This window comes from Lipotes vexillifer, unplaced genomic scaffold (assembly GCF_000442215.2).
Source record: "Lipotes vexillifer unplaced genomic scaffold, Lipotes_vexillifer_v1.1 scaffold213, whole genome shotgun sequence".
In the NCBI taxonomy this organism is placed as follows: domain Eukaryota; kingdom Metazoa; phylum Chordata; class Mammalia; order Artiodactyla; family Lipotidae; genus Lipotes; species Lipotes vexillifer.
Genome location: NW_006780610.1, coordinates 5,140,473 through 5,167,143, shown reverse-complemented (window position 1 = coordinate 5,167,143; position 26,671 = coordinate 5,140,473). Strand labels below are relative to the sequence as shown.

The following is a 26,671-nucleotide window of genomic DNA, read 5'->3' as shown; positions in this document are numbered from 1 at the left end:
TTTTTTTTGCAGTATGCGGGCCTCTCACTGTTGTGGCCTCTCCCGTTGCGGAGCACAGGCTCCAGACGCGCAGGCTCAGCGGCCATTGCTCACGGGCCCAGCCGCTCCGAGGCATGTGGGATCTTCCCGGACCAGGGCACGAACCCGTGTCCCCTACATTGGCAGGTGGACTCTCAACCACTGCGCCACCAGGGAAGAAGCCCTGTTGCCTAGCTTTTTGTGTCTTTCCATCTTTAAAATGAAAATACGCCTTCCTTCCTACCTTCCTTATTTTGAGAGAATTACAGTATATATATTTTGACACTAATACAAAGAATACATGAAAAATTGTATAGTTCAGTATCTTATGCAACTTAGCATAGTCACATGCCATCATTTCTTTTATTACTAAATGGTTATTAAATGGTTTGGATATGTAAAAGTGATGAAAATCCTATCTCACGTAAGTTTAGGCATAAATAGAATTAGTCGGGGTTTTTTTTTTTTTTCTTTTTGTTTTTTTTTTTTTTTTTTTTTTGCGGTATGCGAGCCTTGCTGTTGTGGCCTCTCCCGTTGTGGAGCACAGGCTCTGGATGCACAGGCTCAGCGGCCATGGCTCACGGGCCCAGCTGCTCCACGGCATGTGGGATCTTCCCAGACCGCAGCATGAGCCCGTCTCCCCTGCATCGGCAGGCGGACTCTCAACCACTGCGCCACCTGGGAAGCCCCCTCGTGCTGTTTTGACAGTTGAATGAACAGAGTTGAGCACCAGAAATCCTCAAATGTAATTGTTTTGAATGTCATTTGAGTTTACCCACTGCAGTGAACCATCTCTTCAACAAATTGTTGGACTCTTGGTTCAGAAGCAGTGGATCCAAAATTCATTGAAAGAATGATACATAGAGTGTCACTTAACTATTGCAAATGCTTTCTCATATCATTTATTATCATTTTTTAATATTTTTGAAACATCTTCTCTTTGAGAGAAGGCAGCTTAATGAAAAAAATTTTAACATGGTTAGCCCAAAGAGCAGCTTCCTGATAAAATCTGGTACCTGCCCTGACCATTAATGTGTTGAGGTATTTTCCTATATGAGCCATGAATGTAAATCAAAGGTTAACTGTTTAATTTTGAAGTTGTCAACTAGCATTGCTGGGATTTTTAGGAAACTAAGATTTTATGTGCTGAGGGCTTCCCTGGTGGCGCAGTGGTCTAGAGTCCGCCTGCCGATGCAGGGGACATGGGTTCTTGCCCTGGTCCGGGAATATCCCACATGGCGCGGAGCAGCTGGGCCCGTGAGCCATGGCCGCTGAGCCTGCGCGTCCGGAGCCTGTGCTCCACAACGGGAGAGGCCACAACAGTGAGAGGACCGCGTACTCCAAAAAAAAAAAAAAAAAAAAAAAGATTTTATGTGCTGGTCAAAAGTATACATAAGCTGTAACTTAAGTTCCAGATATAATATGTATATATAATATTATAACAATGTGTTATTCCATCTGGAATCTTGACCTTCCCATCTCACCTGATCTTATTCTGGTAACTAATCCTAGAGCTGTGAACAAGAAATAGGAGGTGCTTTCTGAGGAGAGGATCTTTGGTTTCCTTGTTCTGTATTAAATATCATTGCAGAGCTGTAGGGGTACAGGCTTTGTCTTCTGTATTGTTCATCCTCCTGCCATTACTCCTTTTACTGTGTAGGAAAACATGTTCAAATCAACATTGTAAGTCCTGGATACACTTTTTGGATGCATTATGTGTACAAAACTCAGCCTTTCATATAGTAACTCATGAATAATCTAGTTTTCTGTAGAAAATGTTCGCAACTTTTTCTTGACTATGTTTTTTTTTTTTTGGCTGCACTGTGCGGCATGTGGGATCTTAGTTCCCTGATCAGGGATCAAACCCGTGCCCTCGGCATTGAGAGCGTGGAGTCTTAAGCACTGGACCGCCAGGGAAGTCCCTTGACTGTATTTCTTGATACAAGTTATATAACATTTAGTGTAATTTTTTTTTCTCCCTGAGTAGTCAGCACCTGAATTGGACCCAATGTGGAATTAAACAAAATGCTAGGGATTTAGCCAGATCTCTGCTTTGCATTGGACAGATATTTGAGTATCAGCTCAGTTTTTTTATTGAGAGAAATTTTTTTTTTTTTTTTTTTTTTTTTTTTTGCGGTACGCGGGCCTCTCACTGTTGTGGCCTCTCCCGTTGCGGAGCACAGGCTCCGGACGCGCAGGCTCAGCGTCCATGGCTCACGGGCCCAGCCGCTCCGCGGCATGTGGGATCTTCCCGGACTGGGGTACGAGCCCGTATCCCCTGCATTGGCAGGCGGACTCTCAACCACTGTGCCACCAGGGAAGCCCTGTATCTGTTTTTTGATATGAGAAACTTAGTAAGATTACACACCTTGTTCAAGCCTGCACAGTAGTGGAGTCAGGATTCTAATCCATGTCGGTCACATTTGCAAAATTCTTATTCTTAATCACTCTGCCTGTATTCAACATATACTTTTTTTTCCTTTCTTTCTTTCTTTTTTTAAAGAAAGGATTATTTTATTTTATTTTTGGCTGTGCTGCACAACTTGCGGAATCTTAGTTCCCCAACCAGGGATGGAACCCGTGCCCCCTGCAGTGGAAGCGCAGAGTCCTAACCATTGGACTGCCAGGGAATTCCCCTCAACATACACTTTCATATGCTTGTCCTTCAATGTGGAGTTGTTTCTTTGATTTAACCTTAAGAGCATTGCTTTATGAGGCCTATTTCAATCTTTGGAAGTTGTTTGCAAAAGTTTAAATGTGTGTGGCCAAGAAGCTTATGAGGTACGTGGGAATGCTTGTACTTCTCTGTCACTATTATAGAGAATTGTATTAATCCTTTTTTCCTCTAGAGAGGGACTGAGAAATGAAGTCTAAAGTGAGCACAACAACAGGGTTCAGCATTGTACAGCATTTTTTTCATGGTTTTAAAGTATGCAATCTGAAGACATGTAGAAAGTACAAAGAATAATACTGTATAACTGGTGCCCATGTATTGATTATTTAAGAGATCAGTTTAATAAATTTAAGAAATAAAGCTTTACCACCATAGCTAAGTCTTCTAGAATTGTTCTCCCCTTCTCCCCCAACCTCTCTTCTAACTTGGTGTTCATGCAATTTTCTAGACTTCTTTTAAAAATTTATGCTTTTGTCAACAAAATATAGTATTTTTGTGTTTTGAAACTTCATGTAAATTGTTCAGTACTAACTGATACCAAGAAGTTCTTGTTTCTTCTTTTTTTTTTTTAGCGTTTTTCTCCTTTTTTTATTGTTGCTTTTTTGTAGCTTTTTTTTTTTAATGTTTATTTATTTATTTTTGGTTGCGTCGGGTTTTCGTTGCGGCGTGTGGGCTTCCCTTTAGTTGTGGTGTGCAGGCTTCTGAGTGTGTGGGCTCTGTAGCTGCGGCGCGGGGGCTTAGTTTCCCACAGCATGTGGGATCCTAGTTCCCTGACCAGGGATTGAACCCTTGTCCCCTGCATTGGAAGGCAGATTCTTAACCACCGGACCACTAGGGAAGTCCCTAGCTCTTGATTCTTGTTACCAAGAAGTTGTTTTTGTAACTTCTTTTTCTGCTCAGGCTTCTGTTTGTGGGATTCATTCATGGTATGTGTGTTCTTCATTTTCACTGTTTTATAGTATTCATTGTATGAAAGTGCCAGTTTTTATTTATCCATTTTGTACTGTATCCTGTTTGTACTCAGAGAGCGCTGCCAAGAATATTCTTGTATATATTTTCTGCTGACTTGAGATAACTTCTCTAGGATTTATACCTAAAACTGGAATTTCTGGTTCACGGGATGTGCACATCTTTAACTGTCACATTATTGTCCAGAGTAATTATACCAGTTTATACTTCCAATATATGCATTTGTGTTGCTGTACATCTTAATGGCACATGATGTCGTTAGACTTTAAAATTTTTTGCCATTCTTGTGAGTATGAAATATTTTATTATAGTTTTAAGTTGTATTTCTCTGATTAGTAGTGAAAATGAATATCTTTGCATATGTGTATTAGCCATATAGGTTTTTTCTTTTTTTAATTGATCATCCCCTTAGCCCACTTTAATTTTAGCGTTTATCATCACTTGACATACAGTATATAGTTACTTGAGTGTATGTCTTGCCCCACCAATCACAAGGTGAGAGACTTTCTCTTTCTGTCAGTGTTGTATCTGTAGTGCCAAGGACAGTGCCTGGCATACGTAAATGTTCAATAAGTATTTAATAAATTAATCTTTTTTTATCTGAATAATTGAGTTTTTTGCCTTTTTTATTGATTTGTAGAAGTTCTTTATATAGAGTCTGGATTTTAATCCTTTGTTTATGTGTATTGCAAATATACTCTCCTAGTATGTGGCTTCATTTTGATTTTCTAAAGCATATAGATATATTTGTCAATCTTTACGTCTATGGTTTATACTTATAACTTATTTCAAGTCCTCTACCCAGAATTTGTACAAATATTCTCCTGTATTTTCTTCTAAATGTTTTAAAGCTTTTTACATTTAATGTTTGTTATATGCTTTTTTTTTTTTTTGTAAGTCCACTTGGAGTTTATTTTTTGTGATGTGAGGTAGGGGTCAGTGGTGAGCAGTTACATTGCTTCTAAATGTTTTGGAAATAAGATGCATTTTGTGAGAAACCCTGTACTTAGGAGTGGCTAGGTGGCCTTGGAATTTTGGCATTTTGTGGGAAGAAGAGGTCTGCACCCCTAAAGGTGTTTGTAAATTGATGTTGGGTTAACATCAGCAAATTTACAAAGCAGTTGCAAATTTATTTCTATAATTAGCAGAACCAGAATATATATGGACATTTTGGGTAGAGTTCCAAAATTGCTGATAAGACTATTTCTTAATTTGTTTGAAAGTAAGTTATTTGGCAGTCCTCTGGGAAGTAGTTTTAATCTTTGTCAAACCTAGTAGCTTCTTCCAATTTGTAATTTAAAAAGGAAAAGTAAGAAAGAAAAAAAATCTCTGAAGGTGAATGTACTTTAGTAGGTTCTCCAGCATGACATGATCATATCCAAATTTGTCGCTAGAATAATGTCACAAATATTTGTAACAGATTATTCCGGCATCAAATTGAGCCTCTTTCCTGTTGCTTGTTTACAGATGAGAGGAAATGTGACTCGTTTAGAAGTTGGTTATCCTGGTCTGATGCTCTGGGTTAAATGGGTTAATCAAATTACTATTTTGGATAAATTTTTTAAGTGAAAGTAAGCAGTTGTGGAAGATAATACTCTGAATGTAGCATCCACTTTTCCAACTCTGAAATTAAGTTTTTTGGGAATTCCCTGGTGGTCCAGTGGTTAGGACTTGCTGCTTTCACTGCCGTGGCCTAGGTTCAATCCCTGGTTAGGGAACTAAGATCCGTAAGCCACACAGCACGGCCGAAAAATAAATAAATAAAATTAAATTAAGAGTTTTTTTGTGGATTGAAATTTCGTTTCAAATAGGCCTTTAGTGAATTAGATTTATTTATTTATTTAGATTTATTTTTAGTTATCATCTCCCTGTAGCTTCCAGTAGTGTAAATTTAAGGCAAATAATAGATGATTTAGGGAAGACATTTCATAAAGCACATTAAAAAATTTTTTCCCTGTTAGATAATAAGTAATTGGGAAGAAAAGTGAGAAATTAGAGCAGAGTGGATGAAGTTTGTGGTTTAAGGTTCTTTAACAGGTAAAAGGTAGCATGATGTGGAAAGAACAGGGACACACTGAAAGCTGAGGGCCTTTAGCTCTAGTTTTGCCTCATCTTCTTGGGCAAATCTCTTCCTTTATCTGGGTTCAGGTTTCCTTCTGTGAAAACTAGTTGTAGTTTAGATAATGATCTCTGAGAGTGCTTCCAGTTCTTAATGCTTTGTGACTCTAATTCTAGTGATATTTGTCCATAACTCTGATATGCTTCTGGGTCAGATTGGAGTGGATCATGGTCTGTTAATCACACGACTCTCTCTGCTCTTTGATTAAAGCTAGCTGTAGACTGACTCAGGGCTGCACACCCTATACATGGTCTGATGATAATGAACTTTCTCTTTATTCTCCTAGTGCTAGGAGAAATAACAAATAACTATTTACAAATAACTATTTCAGTGAGGTTTAGAAACAGAGCCATAAAAGTTAAAAGCGTAGGTTGGAAGTTGTATTAATACCAGGGTCTTGGCAGATAATGATAATACTGAGCAGAGATAAACTGCTCTGTTGTATTATAAGCACCTTAAAAGGGCACAGATTTTCTGATTCATCTTTGTGCTTTCCATAGTGCCCAGTGAAGGAAATTAACATTTATACTATTATTTGAGTCCTTGCTATATTACTGTGCACTGTACTATGATTTAGATGTTTTCCTCATTTAATCGTTTCAGTAGCTTATGAGATAGTGTTGCCCTTATTTTATAGATCAGGAAACTGAGACTTAAAGGAGTCAAAATGCTTTAAACTAGTTTTTTTTTTTTTTTTTTTTTTTTTTTTTGCGGTACGTGGGCCTCTCACTGTTGTGGCCTCTCCCATTGTGGAGCACAGGCTCTGGATGCGCAGGCTCAGTGGCCATGGCTCATGGGCCCAGCCGCTCCGCGGCACGTGGGATCTTCCCGGACCGGGGCACGAACCCGTGTCCCCCGCATCGGCAGGCGGACTCTCAACCACTGCGCCACCAGGGAAGCCCTAAACTAGTTTTTATGTGACGCCAGAGTCTGTTCTCTTCATTGCCTCAATATGCTGCCTAGCAAAGACATTATCCATTGGGTGCACTCAGTGAATGTTAACTCGGTGAAATACTTGTGAAATGTTTTATGTTCATTGTTTTGGATCTTTTTTTTTTTAAGTATTTATTCATTTATTTAGGGCTGCGTTGGGTCTTAGTTGCGGCATGCAGATCTTTTGTTGTTGCGTGCGGGCTCAGTAGTTGCAGTGGGAGGGCTTAGTTGTCCTGCAGCATGTGGGATCTTAGTTCCCCAACCAGGGATCCCCTGCATTGCAAGATGGATTCTTAACCACTGGACCACCAGGGAAGTCCCCCAACTAAGTATCTTACTAATAGGACATCCTTAAGGCAAGGCAACATGTGGTTGGCAGTTGTGTTCCAAGGTAAAAAATTAAACCTGAGAGGGGGACTGGAAGTTGAGGATAGGGAGGGTAGAAATTAGGAAGGAGACCTCTTTTCATTATGTACTCTTATACAGTTTGAAATTTTTACTGTGCATGTATTACTAAAATGAAAAAACTAGGTAAAAATTAAATATTTTAAGTTTGCTAAGGCAAATGAAACAGTTTAAGTTAATATCTCAACTTCTATGATTCTGTACATGTTTTTACCATTTTAAAAACTGTGTGCATGTGCTACAATATGGCTGAACCTTGAAGACATGCTAGGTGACATAAGTTAGACGTAACAGGACAACACTGTATGATTCCATTTGCGTGAGATACCTAGATTAGTCAACTTCATGGAGACAAAGTAGAGTGGTGGTTGCGGTGGTGGGGGTGTTACTGTTTAACAGGTGCGTGGTTTGTGTTGGGGAGATGGAAGAGTTCTGGAGATGGATGGTGGTGATGGTTGCATACCAGTGGGAGTGGGCTGAATGCCACTGATCTGCACTGTACGCCTAAAAATGGTTAAAATGGTATATCTTGTGTTATGTATATTTTACCATAGTAAAAAATGTATATATTATTTAGCTAGTATTTACTCGTTTTGTTATTCAACACTGGGGAATCCAAAAAAAGGAGTTTGATCTGGTACTTGCCCTCAAGGAGCAAAATAGTCTAGTAATATTGCATGATTAGTATTTTTCAAGGAATAGAGGCTTAAGTTGTAAGGAAATGGTGATAGCTTATAAAAAGTTGTAATGTGATAAAATAAATTCTGGAAAAGTAGCTGTTAGGATTTCCTGACAGTCTTATATGCTGAATAGGCCAGAGGATTCAGATGAGAAGGTTATAATTTTGCCCTGAGGCACCTCTGCATAGCCTGAGAGCAAGATTTTAAAAATCACCTGTCTAGGTAGGAACGTCAGATACACAGATGGCATGTTGATCCGTCTCTCTCTCTTGTAAATTGAGAACCTGGGGCACAGAATAATGGTGTCATTTAGGAGTCAAGCTCATTCAGCCTGGAATCAAGTATAGGTTTGGGTTTGTTGCCAGAGTGTTCTGCTTCTTTAAGAGATTTGGAAGATGTAGTGTCTTATATTCTGAGTCTGCCATAAATCCAAATTCTGAATTATCGAGAGAGAGAACGTAATTGTTTAATGACCTTGTGACTATCCACACCAGCTAGTTGAAGTCTTGTTGTCTTTCAACTCTGTCATTTTGACATTGGCCTGATTCATAATTATTATTATTGAGTACTAATGGTGTGCTAAGCACTTTCAGTAACTTTATGCATATTAATTTATTCAATTTTCATAACCCTTTGTAGTAAGAACCAGTTTTACAGGCAAAGAAACAGAGACAGTGAGATTTTATTAAGAAATTTATCACAGGTCTAAGTTAGTTGGTGGAGTGGGAATCAATCAAATCTAGGCAGTCTAGTTTTAGAGCATGTGTTCTTTTTTATTATTTATTGGTTAGTGCTTTGCAGATTGCTTTGGGATGATGGATTACTAATTTTATTTGCTTTACTGTAAGTTGCTGGGCGTAAGTATTTAAAAATGACATTTTCTACTATTTTGAGACCCTACAGTTTTGAGAATTACTGTTCATTAAGGGTTTATTCTTGTTTGGCCATTTGAACTAAATGACTTTGTTGGGCAAATTATGTAAATTGAATACAGTTTTTATAATACAGGTGTATTAGTGAGAAGAATGGGATTCTTTTGGGGGGATAACACTTCTTTTAATTGGGGTCCATAGCAGTTGATGGCAAATGTTCATCTGTTAATGATGAAATTTGTAGTGAGATTTTACAAATGTCATCTTTTTAAAAATATTAATTTATTTATTATTTTTGTCTGCATTGGGTCTTCGTTGCTGTGCACAGGCTTCCTCTAGTTGTGGCGAGTGGGGGCTACTCTTCGTTACGGTACGCGGGCTTCTCATTGCTGTGGCTTCTCTTGTTGCAGAGCACGGGCTCTAGGGTCGCGGGCTTCAGTAGTTGAGGTGCGTGAGCTCAGTAGTTGTGGCGGATGGCCTTAGTTGCTCTGAGGCCTGTGGGATCTATTCCGGACCAGGGCTCAAACCCGTGTCCCTGCATTGGCAGGCGGATTCTTAACCACTGTTCCACCAGGGAAGTCCCCATATGTCATCTTTGAAAACGTTTTTTCACACAGGTCCTGCCAAATACTAATCTTAATCCATGAGCATATGATTTTTTTTTGGAGCATATGATTTTAATTGAGCATATTTATCACTTGGAAGGCTTTATAGAATTCTGTTAGATTCTTTTCTCGATATTTGCTTTTTAGCCTGACCTTACACTGCACGTTAATCATTTACAATTGAAGATTAGATGGAAGTTCCTCAGTTGTGTTTAGATGGATTTTGAAATATGGATATTTCCTTTGCACTTGCATTGAGGAAATATGGTAAAACTGTAGTTTGAGCTAAGAAAATATGTCTGCTTCAAATTTGTGTGGGACTGGAGATCTCATTGCTTGTTTTAACTTTCGACAGTACAGGAAATGAAAAAAGTAACAACATTACTTGTGATTCAAACAATGTATGTTCATTTTAATTTGCTGTAGTATGTTTCCCATAGAAGTGCTGTTTTGTCTTGTTAATTTTCAAACGGATTTATTAAGAGACGTTATTAAGTGCAGCAAAAGCTAATTTCCAAAGCCTTAAAGTATTCAGTAATAGTGTTTAAGGGTGATTCGTCTTCAGAAAAATTTCAAATTCAGTCTTTTATTTATTTATTTTTTTTAGAGTATTTATTTATTTAGGGTGCGCCGGGTCTTCATTGCGGCATGCGGGATCTTTAGTTGTGGCATGCATACTCTTAGTTGCAGCATGCATGTGGGATCTAGTTCCCCGACCAGGAATTGAACCCGGACCCCCTGCATTGGGAAAATGGAGTCTTAACCACTGGACCACCAGGGAAGTCCCTCAAATTCAGCCTTGGGCTTAAAAAAAAAAAACACACAATAAAATTTTATGGCTGCTAAGCCATTTCACTGCTGTTTAGTAGGCAAGTCAGGATTCACCTTCTGTTTCTGACAGAAATTCATAGAACTGATAAATCCATAACAGAAGTGGATTGAGAGCAAATGAAGGTCACTCTTGACAATACTGGGTCAATAGCATGTGATAGACTTTTTTTGCAGAATACTTGCTGATGAACAGTACAGTGAATAAACCATTTGCTTGAAATACTTTACATTTTCACAGGCTTTGTAAATTTGTCTAACTAAGCCCTTTTTTCTCCACACGTTTTTACCACCATTATTTGTGCACATCTTAGCAGATTCAAGTTCAGATTGTATTGAATTAATGTTCTCTCAACCTTTGTGAAAAGATTCTTGCCAGTGGTTGTTCCACACAGACTGTTTTGTTCATAGTATTCAGTCACTTCAAACTCAGCGTTGACGTCACTAAACAACTGAGCAGTATCAGTAATATCTGTTAAATTATCAAGAGCCATGGAACACCACTCACAATCATTTGCCTTTTTTAAAAAATAAATTTATTTTGAACAGTTTGATTTACAGTCTCAGAAAATAGTACAGGGTGTTCCTATATATACCCCCATATCCATTTCGCCTGTTAACACCTTGCCTTAGTATGGTACATTGGTCACAACTAATGTATCAATATTGGTACATTGGTATATTCTTACTAACTAAAATTCATACTTTATTCAGATTTCCTTAGGGTTTTTGTATTTTTTTGAGGTATGCAGGCCTCTCACTGTCGTGGCCTCTCCCGTTGCGGAGCACAGGCTCCGGACGCGCAGGCTCAGTGGCCATGGCTCACGGGCCCAGCCGCTCCGTGGCATGTGGGATCCCCTGGACCGGGGCACGAACCGGTGTCCCCTGCATTGGCAGGCAGACTCTCAATCACTGCGCCACCAGGGAAGCCCTTTTTTTAAAAAATTTTAATTAAAAAAAAATTTTTGGCTGTACAGTGTGGCATGCGGAATCTTTAGTTCCCTGACCAGGGATCGAACCCATGCGCCCTGCAGTGGAAGCACAGAGTCTTAACCACTGGACCACCAGGGGAAGTCCCCAGATTTCCTTAGTTTTTACCTAATGTCCTTTTTCTGTTCCAGGATCTCATCTAGGATATACGTTAAGTTGTGTCTCCTTAGGCTTCTCTTGGCTGTGACAGTTTCTCACACTTATTTTTGGGGACCTTGACAGTTTTGAGGAGTACTGGTTAGCTGTATTGTAGAATGTCCCTCAATTGGGATTTGTCTAATATTTTTCTAATGATTTATACTAGTGTTATGGATTTGGGGGAGAAAGAACACAGAGGTAAAGTGCCATGTCATATCAAGGAATACATGCTATCAGTGTGACTTTCTGTTTAACTGTGAATATCTGGCTAGGTTTCTCCAAAAAATTACTCCCTCCCCTCCCTGCCACAGTGTGTACTCTTTGGAAGAAAATCACTAGGCATACCCACGTCCACTTAAGGAGTGGAGAGTTATAGTCCACCTCCTTGAGGGTGGCGTATATACATAAATTATTTGTAATTCTTCTGCCTGGGAGTTTGGTCTTTTCTCATCCATTTATTTATTTATTCAGTCACTTATCTGTATCAGTATGGACTCATGGGTATTTTTGTTATAATCCAGTACTTTATTTTGTTCTATTTTTTTTTTTTTTTTTGCCTTACACGGGCCTCTCACTGTTGTGGCCTCTGCCGTTGCGGAGACGCGTAGGCTCAGCAGCCATGGCTCACAGGCCCAGCCGCTCCGCTGCATGTGGGATCTTCCCGGACCGGGGCACGAACCCGTGTCCCCTGCATTGGCAGGCGAATTCTCAGCCACTGCGCCACCAGGGAAGCCCTGTTCTAATTTTTTGATTTTTACTATTGAGAGCTCTTTCAGTTGGACAGGAGTGTCCTTTTGACATACCCCCTTTATTGTGTGTGGTGGTGTTTTTTTGTTGTTGTTGTTTAGCACTTCCTTACTTTCTGGCACTATAAGATACTCCCAAGCTCATACTGTGAATCTCCTCCCCCAGCCCTAGATTCAGCCATTTCTCCAAGGGGCCCTGGTTTCTTTTATTGGAGAATGGTATTAGAAATCAAGATCTGGGTGCTAGGTGTGCACATTGCTACTGGAGGGTTATTCCTTCCACATCTTTTCAGCTGACAAAGCAAGGAAATACATCTGTATACTAAAACATATATTCTGTATACTTATAGAAATAATCTAAGTATTTCATATTTCTACATATCTTCATTTGTATCTGTATTAAGCTGGACATGAATTACTGATATCTCCAACTCTAATCCAGTACCTCATTGATCATTCTAGCCTCTTCCTTTTTTATCTATAACCTCCCACTCCCAACAGTGAGAAACTTGGCTCTCACCATTTGCCATCCATTTACTCATTAGTTCCAGTATACATGTAGTGTAGTGGTTTCAGGATTGTTAACCTGTACCCTTTAATTTAACAACTTTACAACTAGAAAACTTTAACAAGTAGAATACAGTGGTTATCTGCAGTTCCTTTTGCTTTTTTATCTTCTCATTTCACTTATTTCCATAGTAAACTTAGGTTAGCACCCTTCGTCTCCACCTGCCCTGTTTTTTAATTGACTACTTATATTGCTCCCATTGTCCTCAGCCCTTCAAACCAAAAGGCTAGTAGTCTTAAACAAGTTCATTTTCTCGAGACACATTTTTTAGGCTCTTGCAGTCAAACATAATTTAATTAACTCACTATAGATAAACGACTTTCCTCCTATGCTAACAGATACAACACTCAGAAACTTACTTTGGTTGTAGCCTTATTTTTGTTTATTTTTATGAACGTTTTCTGTTGTGATAAGATACTCTGTTGTAAATTTTTAAAAAGTTTCCAGCAGTTGGTTTCCTGTGAGTTGGGAATATTGTGTGAGTGCTTAGTTTGGTAATGTCGACACATACTGTGTTCTTGGCACAGCTGTGGTGTCATTTCATAATAAACACAATGTGTTGCCATCTAATTGGATTTAAAAAAAAGCACCCACGCTCCATGTGTGATATGACAGAATATATGGTACTTGAAATGCTTTTTATTTTTATTTATTTATTTTAAAGATTTATTTATTTATTTATTTTTGGCTGTTTTGGGTCTTAGTTGCTGCACGCGGGCTTTCTCTAGTTGCAGCAGGCGGGGGCTACTCTGTTGCGGCGCACGGGCTTCTCATTGCAGTGGCTTCTCTTGTTGTGGAGTACGGACTTCAGTAGTTGTGGCTTACGGGCTCAGTAGTTGTGGCTCGTGGGCTCTAGAGTGCAGGCTCAGCAGTTGTGGCACACAGGCTTAGTTGCTCTGCGGCATGTGAGATCTTCGTGGACCAGGGCTCGAACCCGTTTCCCCCGCATTGGCAGGCGGATTCTTAACCACTGTGCCACCAGGGAAGTCCCTGAAATGCTTTGTAGTTACAATTGCTTCACCACAATTTGTAGCAGCGCAAAGTGGTGAGACCGCTGCTTTTAGGCACTTTTGCAACTACTCTGCTGTTGTAGTGTGAAAGCAGTTATCTATAAACAAATGAACCTGGCTGTGTTCCAGTAAAACTTTATGGATACTGAAATTGGAATTTCATAGAATTTTCACACGTCATGAAATACTTTTGATATTTTTCTACCATTAAAAAAAAAATGTAGAAATTTGGGAATTCCCTGATGGTCCGGTGGTTAGGACTCCGCACTTCCACTGCAGGGGGGCCTGGGTTTGATCCCTGGTCGGGGAACTGAGATCCTGCAAACTGAGCGGGCAGCCAAAAATAAAAAAAGATAAGAACAGTAGAAACTGTTCTTAATTCATAGGTGGTACAAAAACAGGTTGGGCTGTGTGACATCATTTGCTCATCCCCCCAAGTGAAGAAGGCCCTGTATACTGGACACATTTGGAAGTATCTGTCTTTCTCTCCAAAACCATTCATAGTAATTTCACCAGTCTTAGATTCAGTATTGGTCCCTGGTTCATACCAGGGAAGCTGCTTGGAGCAAGACATTGCACAGTTTTCTGTGGTAAAACACTAAAGGTTTATTTGCCTAGCTGTCATAATCTTATCAATTCCTAGTATTTTTTCCAATGGGGAGTGGATAAGATTAAATTTTGTCATTGGCTACTTTGGGTTAACTTGAATAGAAGACACAGTCCTCTTTTGTTCCTATTTATTTATTCATTCATTTTTGGCTGCATCGCGTCTTTGTTGCTGCCTGCGGGTCTTTGTTGCTGCCTGCGGGCTTTTCTCTAGTTGTGGGGCTTTTCTTTAGTTGCAGCGAGTGGAGGCTACTCTTCGTTGCAGTGCGAGGACTTCTCATTGCGGTGGCTTCTCTTGTTGGCGGAGCATGGGCTCTCGGCATGCGGGCTTCAGTAGCTGTGGCTCACGGGCTCTAGAGCACAGGCTCAGTAGTTGTGGCGTGTGGGCTTTGTTGCTCCGCAGCATGTGGGATCTTCCAGACCAGGGCTCGAACCCTTGTCCTCTGCATTGGAAGGCGGATTCCTAACCACTGTGCCACCAGGGAAGCCCTTTTGTTTACTTTTATTCAACTTGATTTTGAAAGTAGACACATTAGTCCTTAAGTATTGTAGGAGCAACATGTGCCTGGTGGTCTTTTTCTTTTTTTGGCTGTGCAGTGTGGCATGCGGGATGTTAGTTCCCCGACCAGGGATTGAACCTACGTCCCCTGCATTGGAAGGCGGATTCTTAACCACTGGACCTCCAGGGAAGTCCCTGCATGGTGGTTTAAAGGATTAGCTTTAACCTCAGGTTCATAGGAGCAGACAAGGTCATCTTTGTGCTTCCTTATCTTCTGTATTTCTCAATAAAAGATTATCAGGGGTGCTTGAGGTAAGATAAGAAAAAACATTTCAAATCTTTAACTGTAGGAAGTAAAAATGCTTTAACTGTAGGAAGTAAAAGCTTAGAATGTTAGTGCTCACTGTTTGGATTTAGGAACTGTGTTGTTACATAAGGTGTAGTGTATGGAACGTGGGGGCATTCTTGTTTTGTTTTTTTTTTTTTCCCAGTACGCGGGCCTCTCACTGTTGTGGCCTCTCCTGTCGTGGAGCACAGGCTCCGGACGCACAGGCCCAGCGGCCATGGCCCACGGGCCCAGCCGCTCTGCGGCATGTGGGATCCTCCCGGACCAGGGCACGAGCCTGTGTCCCCTGCATCGGCAGGCGGACTCTCAACCACTGCACCACCAGGGAAGCCCCGTGGGGGCATTCTGAGCTGCACTCTAGTCTAAGCCACTGCCGTCCTTTTCCTGGATAATTGTAGGCAATATCTAACAATTTCTTCTGCTCTTGCCCTGTTAAGGTCTGTTCTACACTCAGCAGCCAAGATCCTTTTAGAACGTGATTCTGGTCCTTACTCCTCTGCTCAGAACAGTGCTGGGGCTGCCTACATAACCTGTAGGAAAGCCAAAGTCCTTACGATGGCTTGCAAGGCCCTTTCCATTCACCCATGTCTCTGACCTGATCTTCCAGCTGTTCCCTGGAAACTGTTGGCATTGCAGCCACTCTCTTTTTCTGTCTTCCTCAGATACACCAGGCATGTTCCCTCCGCAGGGTCTTTGCACTTGCTTTTTCCTCTGTTTGGTCCCTGTTGCCTTCAGATAAAGTACAGCATACTGTTTCTGTTAATCTTTGCCTTCTCTGACCACAGTACACAAAAGAGTAACTCTTATTCCTCATGTGCTCCCATCTGCCCCTTAGAATGTAAGCTTCAGGAATGAAGAGATATTTTAAAAATTTATTTATTTTTGCCTGCGTTGGGTCTTCATTGCTGTGCGCCAGCTTTCTCTAGTTGCAGTGAGCGGGGGCTACTCTTCATTGCGGTGCGCTGGCTTCTCATCGAGGTGGCTTCTCTTGTTGTAGAGCACAGGCTCTAGGCGTGTGGGCTTCAGTAGTTGTGCCACGCAGGCTCAGTAGGTGTGGCTCGCGGGCTTAGTTGTTCCAAGGCATGTGGGATCTTCCCGGACCAGGGATGAAACCCATATCTCCTGCATTGGTAGGTGGATTCTTAACCACTTTGCCACCAGGGAAGTCCCTGAGGAGATTTTTAATTGCTGAATCTCTGTTGCCTAAAATAGTGCCTGGCAATGTAGTAGGTACTTAATAAATTTTTTGTTGAAGTAAGTGGACAGTTGAAATGGAAATTGTGTAGAAGGGAAAAAGATAAATTGTCGGTAGTGCTGTGGTGTCCTTGCTAATATACTGGTATCTGATGAAAGGCAGGTCGGGAGAATGAGGCTGAGAAGCATGCCTATCACTGTCCCGATGACTCAAGCAGGACAAGTTTGGGGGTGCATAAAAATTGGCAGCAGGCGACTTAGGTGTCTCCTTGCTGTCATAGAATAACTAAGGGCCAGAGCCTCAGATTTGCTTCTCCACCCATTGCAACAATGGAAAATTGAAGATTTGTTGCGATGAGAAAATTCTTGCCAGTGTCAGAGAAGAGGTTAATTAATAGGGAAGAAACATGATGGGGTAGAAAAAGGAAGATTGTGTGTGTGTGTGTTAACTGGCTAGAATTTTAAAGGTGGATGTATTGGAATAGTTCTTTAATCAGTGCATTGTAGAGTAAGCGGTTCCCAGTTTTGTAGCAGTCATTGGGGGTTCCCTCAAGCTGACCAATGTCAGGCACAGAGGCAATGCCCCTGTGCCTCTGCAGTTAGAAACAGGGAAAGTTTCGGCTAATGAAACCTAGGATGAATTCCCAGAATGACTTGCAAGAATATATGCAAAAGTATTGTGAAAGAATGAGTTTTTGTAAGTGCTGTATTTTTGCTATTTATCAACTAAGCGATTATATACCAACATTGTCATTAATTTACCAAATGGTCTGACTGAATAGTAATTTCATCTGGATAAGTCTTAGTTTTAACAGTAGGTTTTTGTTGCCTCTTTGTAATGTTAATTACCTGATAACCTTTGGTATAGGTCAAGAGTTTATTGCTTGTGTATTCAGTTTATTCAGTGGACACATATCAGTGTTAGGTATATAGAGTTTGCAGCCTTGTGAGGTAAGTTGACATATTAACAGACATAAAGATATGCGTGTAAGGAGAACCATTTCTAGGGTAACAGAGAAGCAATACTTAACCCAGCCTGGGTGAGCCAGGGACAGCTTGCTGGGGAAGGAGACCCTCGTAAGAATGAGTAGGAGTTTGCTGAGAGGGGAGTCGAGGGCTCCCCACTACTGAGAGACTGTAGCTTAAGGAAATGCATTCTCTTCTCTCCTGGCTAAATAGGCAGGGATTCAGCTATGTGCAAACCACAGGTTTCAGAGAAAGCTAAGGTGGGTATCCTTGATTGAGTCAATGAATAAGTGAAAAAAGAGATTAATGTCAAGACTGCATCTTCAGATTATTTAATTCTTAGGTGCCTTCCTACTTTACAGTATTATGAATGAACGAAAAAACTTTAATCTAGGAGTGAGGATGTTAATTATGTACTGAGCTTGCTGATCTTGGAACTTTGTTTTCCTGTTTGTTTGGGATAATACTACATTGCTTTGCTATATGGCCATGTTAGTAGTATTTGGATCTGGGAATATTTAAACAACTGGATCTGAAGGGTTTTTTTGTGCTTTGAGGGATGAGTGTGGGGAGTTACTTTAACTTGAAATGTATTTGTTAAATTTAGTTCAGCATACTTGAAAGTTTTTTGTTTCAAGCATCTAATTCTTCTGAAATTATTCTCCAGGTTGAATTATGGAGTTTGCAAATTAAACTTGTATAATGCAAACCATAGCACCTGAAATATTGCCAGTGAAAGTATCAGGTTACAAGAGGAAGGTTTTAGCTTTCCATATTTTCCAACCTTACTGTAGGAGGTTGGGTGGATGAAAATGAGTGTGAGAGACCCTCAGGCCAGTATACTTTGAGAGAGAATCCTGTGTCCACTTGGAGTTAAGTTGAGGGCTAGAGGAGAGTTTCTGCTTATAGATTCCAAGCATCTGTATTTCAAGATGCAATCTGCAAGGTTTGGGTAGCTATTTTATCACTGCTTATTTCTTCTCATTCCAGAGTTGTATCCTGACTTTGTAAATTGGAGAAGCCAGCGCGGCACTGCCAGTATTCTTTGAGGTAGTGTCTGTTCGGGGTCTGGTGCAAGTTGAATCATTGTTCAAATAAGGTAAATGCATGGTGGTAAAAGGAACTAATAATAACTTCATTGGCTTACAGAGCCAGTCTTACGTTGTTTATCCAGAAGATTCCTTAATAGAAGTTCTGGGTTCTTATTAAACTATTTATCTTTCAGTTTAAAAAACTGAAATAGGCTGATAAAGTAGCCTTGCTCTCCTCTCTGATTCCATCCCAAGTTGTAGAATCAGCAGTTACTTTCTTATTTTAACTAACTTTTGAGTTTTTAAATAACACATGTTTATTCACTTGGACATACTGAAAAAGATCAGCCATAAACTTGACACATATATAGTCACTGTTAATAGTTTGGTGAACAGTCCCTTGTCATGCATATGTTACTCTGATATGTGTGTATATAATCAAAATTGGAGTTGTGTTTTTTGTCACTTGGTTCTTGTTAACAAGAAAAGTTTTCTCTGTTTGCATTTTTAAATGACCCATGGCATTTCATCATTGGATGTGCCATATAATTTATCTAACTAGTTCCTTTTTGGTAAACATTTAGGCTTTTCTCTCATTTTTCCGTGTGTTAGGTAACTGTGTGATGGACATGAATAAATTTATGCATACAGTTGATTTCCCCCCATGGTACAGTTTCTTCTCAAATTTTAAAAAACATTTTATATATTTATTTAAACCTTTTTTGTTTTACTTTTTATTAATACATGTACAAAAACCCTATACATAGTCATGTTAGACCATCAGCTCCACAGGGCTTTTTATGAAAAACAGTCCCTCCCGCCCCTTTTTCAGTGCCCAGAAGCAATCATTTCCAACTCTTTACTGTTTCTTTTGGTATTACCTCTAAAATAATAAGCTTATTTTGCTACTTACGGATTTTTCAGTTTTGGGTATTATCTATTAACTTTCTACTTTGGATAGTGGTAGAATTCTCTGACCACCTCACATGTCCACATTTATTGTCACTCTGGTTGTAATTGAATTTTGGTTAGAGCACTATTCACTGTTAACAATATTAAGGTTATGTGTAGCTTGTTCAGACAAATGTCGTATGGTATGGTTAATTTTTTTTTTCTGTACAACTTTTTGTTTTCTCTATTGTTAATAATTATCTTTTTCTGGTCTGTTTTGTTTAGTTTCTATGTTCTTATCAGTAATTTCTTTCTAAACTCTACCCAGAAGTGTAAATTCTTCCTCAATACTTTAAGCATTTTGGTTATATTATAAATTTTATCTTAGAGATATTTTCTTTTTTTAAAAAAAAAAAAAATTTATTTATTTATTTGGTTGCACCTGGTCTTGTGGCAGGCGGGCTCCTTAGTTGCGGCTTGAGGGCTCCTTTTAGTTGTGGCTCACCAGCTCCTTAGTTGTGGCATGCGAACACTTAGTTGTGGCATGCATGTGGGATCTAGTTCCCCGACCAGGGATTGAACCCAGGCCCTTTGCATTGGGAGCGCAGGGTCCTAACCACTGCACCACCAGGGAAGTCCCCTTAGAGATATTTTCTAATCTGCTTCATTCTGAACATGTGCTCTGGGCAGCTGGGATGTTGTTATCACATCATCATGATCCTGATGATTTTTCCTACCTTTTTTTGGTTTTGTTAATGGTAAGAAGAAGGAATCTAACATTTTGTATTAAGTCATTAATCAGTTGTCCCAACTATTCACTAATACTCAGTGTTTTTATTATTGTTGCCTTATTTCATCTTTAAATACTTAGTGATAACAAGCGTTTCTTCTCTCTCCAGACTCAGCAAGCAAAATATAATTGATATTTCCATACTTCTTATTTTTCACCATGTGGAACTATGACAGTTCTTCAAGAGACTTAAGTATTGGAAACTAGAAAACAAACACTAGAAGGACATGTACATAGGAAGCCAGTTGCATAATTTAAAAAATAAGTATACTGGATTTTCCCCTCTAAGATCCTTTGTCTTTTAAAGCTGCTTTTGATTTTTTGGATTAATTCAGTCGGTAGACGCTTGAGTGCTTGTTACTGTGCCTGTTCTCTGTTGCTAGGGATAACCGGCAATGAGCAAGACAAACAGGACCCCCTCTCGTTTTTGTTTTTGTTTTTGTTTTTGTTTTTTTTTGCGGTATGCGGGCCTCTCTCTGCTGTGGCCTCTCCCATTGTGGAGCACAGGCTCCGGACGCACAGGCTCAGCGGGCATGGCTCACGGGCCCAGCCGCTCCTTGGCATGTGGGATCTTCCTGGACCGGGGCACGAATCCGTGTCCCCTGCATCAGCAGGCGGACTCTCAACCACTGCGCCACCAGGGAAGCCCAGGACCCCCTTTCTTGAGGAGCTTACATTCTAGTTTGGGAAGGCAAGTACGATAGTTTCAGATTTCCTAAGTGTAGGAAGGAAATTCGACTACAAGATAACAGTGAGGTGTCATTAGGTAGAATGCCAAGGAATACCTTTTCGAATTAGGTGACAAGCTGAGATCTGAAGGATGAGAAAGGAGCCAACCATGCTTTAGACTGCAGAAGGGTGTTCATGTAGCGAGAACTGCAAGTATAAAGGTGCTGAGACTAAATGCTTGTAAGTGTTCAAGGAACAGAAAGAAGGCCTTTGTGACTCCGGTAGAGTGATTGATTCGGGAGAGAGTGGTTTGAGATGATGTTGGAAAAGTAGGCAGGAGTCAGATCATTTAGAATCTTGAAATTATGGCAAGCTGGAGCTTTCATATATAAATCTGATGAATTCAATTTTGTTCCTTTAAAAAAACAAACAAATACAAGATGTTACAGAAAAGAATCAGACCTATTTGTCTATGTAGTTAATATTGCTGTTCCTTATGAGCCAGAGAGGGGAGTTGCACTGATCATATATATCTGAACTGAGTTCTGGTTCAGTGTCTGGATCTATCTATGCTTGGGGTAGTTGAGTGGTGTCTAAATTTAGATAGCTTTGAACAGTGCCTTAATGAATTCGTTTTAGATTTAGAAGCAACAGGTTCGGTTCTTGATTTCTTTTGTAGATTCAGGTGACTGGTAAGGTCCAGAATGATAGCAGATCTTGAAATTATTTTTGATTTCTTATGTAGAGTTGTGTGTGTATTTAAGACATCTCTTTTTTTTCCCCTTAACTTATCTGGTAAAGTGTAGATATAAATGGAAAGACATCAGGTGGTTATCTCAACAGGAAAGTCTTAGTGGATGAAGACTAGAAACTGCAAAAATAAATGATGAATTTAAAAATGACTAATATTGGATAAGGTTCAGAACTTGAGCATTTGAAAAGACATAATCATTGTTGTCCTTTAGGACAGTGCTATCCAAGAGAAGTCCAGTGTGAGCCACATGTAATTTCAAATTTCCTAGCATCCACATTAAGAAAATAAATAAAAAGAAACAGATGAAATTTATTTTAATGTAATTTAATATATCTAACACATTCTTATTTCAACATGTAATTAATATTAAAAATCCTTAATGAAGTATTTTACATTCTGAGTTTTGTACTAAGTCTTTGAAATCCTGTATTTTATACCTACAGCTCATCCCAGTTCAGGCCAGCCACATTTCAGATGCATGGTAGCTACATGTGTATGGGACACTGCAGCTCTTAGGGTTCATACTTCTGAAGGAATGGATAAATTGATATGATCTAGTTATTGAAAGTTATTGAAAACCCTGCCATGTTGTGAACATCATTCAAAGCAGTGATAGTTTAACATATAAGGAAATCAATTTAAAAACATAAATTTTTCCCTCTTCTAAACCTCTGTGTGATAGACTTGTTTGGGGAAGCTCATTTTATCCCCAAAAGGCTAACGTCTGTAAAAGATGTCAAACAACTTATCTCCTAAGAGAGTTGTAAACAGACTTTATGTAGAGCAAGCTTTATGTACAACTCCGTGTAAGCAGTGGCTTTCTGTGTATCGATGGTGGGATGAAGCGAGAACACAGTCCTAGTCCTTGGAATCTGTAAAGAATGTCCGTAAACCAGTGGATCGGAATTCCTGTCCTGGTTTCCTGAATAAGAATCTTGATAGATGGACTTTTTAAAAAGCTCTGTAGGTGATTGCAATATATACCACTGGTTCGTCCCAAGGTCTTAGTAATAATAACTTAATTAAAAAAAGAGTTGTGTGATGATTGGCTATTAAACTTAGTTTTTCAAAAGCTTTATCATAACGAGAGCTGGAAGGAGGCCATAGGTGATTAGTTAACATAGCCTGTAGTATCTTTATTAAGTCAGGAAAGCTGAGAGTTCCTCTAAAAAATGGGAAGGATGTATTCCCCAATGGTAACACATTTAAAACAGTAACTAAAATTGCCGTCAGCCTACCCTAGGGATATAGGAGAGGAGCCTCTGGGATGAATCGAAGAGTATTTAAGTTGCTGTCTGTGCTGTTCATTCTATTTCCCTAATGACGAAAGGTTAATTGCATAGATGATCCTGAGCCTAATAGACACCCATTGAGCAAATTCTCAGGAGAAGATACCACAAGTTGCCTACATTGGGAATATTAGATGAGTAAGTTCTAAATGAAAGGCCCCTCAGTTTGCTGTTGATTTTTCCCTGCTACCATCCAGCAGCAAAGGGATTTATTCTACAAAGGTCAGGACCCTAGGATTTGACCTTTTTTTGCTTTTCTGCACCTCTTCAGTGCAACACATGCCAGTTTAGCTAATAAAGTTATAAAACACATTATTGTTCTGTGTAGGAAAATATCTGATTGCTTACTAATAGCAGGAAAATAGAATCAGTGGTGAAATCTCTTTGCTCTAAGAGAAGTTCCTAAGTATCTCCCTCTCACCACTCTAGGGTTGTAGCTAAACATAGCTTAAGGTGGTGAAGTCACATGTTCAATGGCAGGCAGTTTACGTACACTTTTTAATTCCTGTGGCGGTCTTGTGAGGTGTAGGTCATGTTTGGAAGATTGAGAGAGTAAGTATCTTGTCCAGCGAATGGATGGAGCAGCCAAGATTTGAACCCAGTTATATTTTTGGTGCCAAAGTCACTACTCACTGCAGAACCTAGCCCAGTATTATAAAGTGACTCTCTAAGGTTCTCTTCCTTTGGGACAGGGCATTTCAGATTGATAATTTGCTTCAGCGTATTCCCTCACTTACACTCACTTTTATATGCCCATCTTGAAATAACATTATATTATGGAAAACACTAAATGAAACCTGGATTCTAGTCCTAGCTGTTTGCTTACTGTGTATTGGGATTATGGATTCTCTTTCCGCTGAGCAGGGATTTCCCAATTATCTATCTACTTTGGTCTTCTCATAATTGTGAGATGTGGGCACCATTACCCCTGTCTTTTTCTTTTAATAAACTTTTTGTTTGAGAATAAGATTTACAGAAAATTGCAAGGATTGTACAGAATTCCTGTATTAGTTTGCTAGGGCTACCATAACAAAGTATCACAAAGTGGGCAGCTTAAGCAACAGCAGTATATCACCCCACAGATATGAAGGCTAGAAGTACAAAAATCAAGAGGTTGGCAGGGGCTTCCCTGGTGGCACAGTGGTTAAGAATCTGCCTGCCAATGCAGGGGACACGGGTTCGAGCCCTGGTCCAGGAAGATCCCACATGTCGCGGAGCAGCTAAGTCCGTGCGCCACAACTGCTGAGCCTGTGCTCTAGAGCTTGCGAGCCACAACTACTGAGCCCATGTGCCACAACTACTGAAGCCCGTGCACCTAGAGCCCGTGCTCCGCAACAAGAGAAGCCACTGCAGTGAGAAGCCCGCGCACTGCAACTAAGAGTAGCTCCCGCTCGGCACAACTAGAGAAAGCCTGCGCACAGCAACGAAGACCCAATGCAACCAAAAAAAAAATTATATTAAGAAAAAAATAGGTTGGCAGGATTGGTTTCTTCTGAGACCTGTGAGGGAAGGGTCTCTTCCAAGGTCTCTCTTGTCGGCTTGTATTAGATGGCTGTCTTCTATTTCTCTTCATATCGTCTTCTCGCCACATATCTCTGTGTCCAGATTTCTCCTTTTATAAGGATACCAGTCATATCTGTAAAGACCCTGTCTCCAAATGAGGTCACATTCTGAGGTGCTTGGTGTTAGGACTTCAGTATATACATTTTAGGGTTAGGGAGACACAGTTTAACCTGTAACAGTCCCTATATTCCCTATGCCCAATTTCTTCTATTATTAACATCTTACATTAGAATGGTACATTTGTCACAATTAATGAACCAGTATTGATATACTATTATTAACTAAAGTGTAAGCCCTATTTTTTTTTTTTTTGTAAGCCCTATTTTTAGCACATAAGAAAACTTCAATTCAGGGAAGGGATATGACTTGGAAAATATTTCAAAACTAGTGACCTCCTTTCTGACTTTAGTACAAGCAAAAGAAAACTTCCCAAGTCACATTATGAGCCTGAAAAGATATTTTCTACCTATAATTACAACAGGATTTTCTTGTTTTCTGCATCCAGCAGAGTACTTAGCATGGAGTAAGCGTTCAATAAAATCTGATAGAATGAACAGAAACATGCTCTGGGTACTTGTTGGGCCATGATATTTTTTGGGAGAGTATACTCAACAATAATCTTACCAAAGTAAAGTACAGAGATTGTGAAACCTCCTTTAATGAGAAAGCAAAACTATTTAAAAAATTGTGAAATGATTGTGTATTTACCTTTCCAGTAACCAGCGCTTGGTGCGAAGGCCTATTTATGTTTATGAAGCCCAGTCTACTAAGCTAAAACTTTATTTGTTTCTTTGTTTGTTTGGCTGCGCCAAGTCTTCGTTGCGGCACATGGGATCTTTTTGTTGTGGCATGCAGGATCTTTCTTTTTTTAGTTGTGGCATGTGAACTTTTAGTTGCGGCATGTGGGATCTAGTTCCCTGACTAGGGATTGAATCCAGGCCCCCTGCATTGGGAGTGCGGAGTCTTAGCCACTGGACAACCAGGGAAGTCTCCTGAAACTTTAGAAGTTAAGTTGTATGTTCGGTATTAACCACCTTTGACAAATGAATAAACTGAAATCTACAAAGACTGTTACTTCCTTAAAGTCCCCCAGAATGCCTTTCTTATTCCAAGTCACTTCCTTTTGCTATTAGATAAACCGTATATTTAAAACACGGTGCAGGCAGATGAAGTTGAGTTTACCACCTTCTAGGAGGCATACTTATAATAGAAGAAATAGGTGTGTAAAATTGCTTGCATATATTTTCTTTTACTAGCTTTTTTCAGACTGGTGGCTTGAGACCTAAGTTTATTACTTGTGTGTATTTTTCAGAATTTTCCAGCATTGATTGATTAAATTATGTTGCTTTCTGTGACTATTACATAATATCCCAGCTATCTTAAGATTTTCATATGTTTTTATTTCTGATTGGGGGAGAAACAGCAGTTTGATGGAAAGAATGAATAAAGGGATTTCCCAGCAAAGGTTTGTCATTTTGATCTTAAATTATTGAGTCTTTTCTCTGGTGTTTTTTACAAAAAACACAAAGAAAGAGAAACATTTATGAAACTCTTGTTCCTTTGTGGAAATCAGGCCTGAAATAATTAGTGGCACGCTGTATTCTGTGCCATATGGAAAATAGCTATCTCACTGAATTTTTCCTGCCTTTCCAAGTTACTGAGAAGTAGTGGTCCTGTTCCTTTAAAAAATGAAAGATGGAAGGGGTGGAGTTTGCCATGTCTTTGGGACAGAGAAACTAATTCAGTCTCTGAAGAGCCGGAAGGAAATGTGACCTCTTGCTGGCTGTGTGATGGAAAGAAGCTAGCGGCAGTGTCCCTCAGCCTGAGGAAGTCTGTTGCAGAGCCCTGACTCGCTCTGGAAACTCCTCTTTCCCAAGTGAGGTTGGTGCTGCCTGAATTTGGTGTAGGTGGACTGCCCCCATGCAAGTGATAGTTTAAGTACAGTCAGAAGGTAAGTAATCAAGTCCCTGGTCAGCTATTTTCAGGCAGATGCACTGGTTTTTATAAAGCGGTAGAATATGTTATGAATCTTAAATGATTTCTTCTACAGTAAATTTCAGAGTTGATAGGATGGAAGTGGAGGAATGATTCTTTTTTAAAAGCAAAAAAATTTTTTTTAAAATTTATTTTTGGCTGTGTCAGGTCTTCGTTGCTGTGCACGGGCTTTCTTTAGTTGTGGCGAGCAGGGGCTACTCTTCATTGTGGTGCACAGGCTTCTCATTGCTGTGGCTTCTCTCGTGGAGCACGGGCTCTAGGCACGCGGGCTTCAGCAGTTGTGGCACGCAGGTTCAGTAGTTGTGGTTCACGGGCTCTAGAGCGCAGGCTCAGTAATAGTGGTGCACGGACTTAGTTGCTCCGCGGCATGTGGGATCTTCCCTAGACCAGGGCTCGAACCCGTGTCCCCTGCATTGGCAGGCAGATTGTTAACCACTGTGCCACCAGGGAAGCCCTAAAAGCAAAAAGTTTAACTCTCGGGCTTCCCTGGTGGTGCAGTGGTTGAGAGTCCGCCTGCCGATGC

At 40.0% G+C, this 26,671-nt stretch overlaps 1 protein-coding gene across 1 annotated transcript in view; it reads left to right on the top strand.

Moving 5' to 3' along the window:
• THRAP3 (thyroid hormone receptor associated protein 3) overlaps positions 1 to 26,671 on the top strand; it is a 74,631-nt gene that overhangs the window by 10,132 nt on the left and 37,828 nt on the right. Inside the window, exon 2 of the mRNA XM_007453819.1 lies at positions 18,157 to 18,265. The gene's annotated coding sequence lies outside the window, so the exon portion shown is untranslated. The remainder of the gene's footprint in view (positions 1 to 18,156; positions 18,266 to 26,671) is intronic.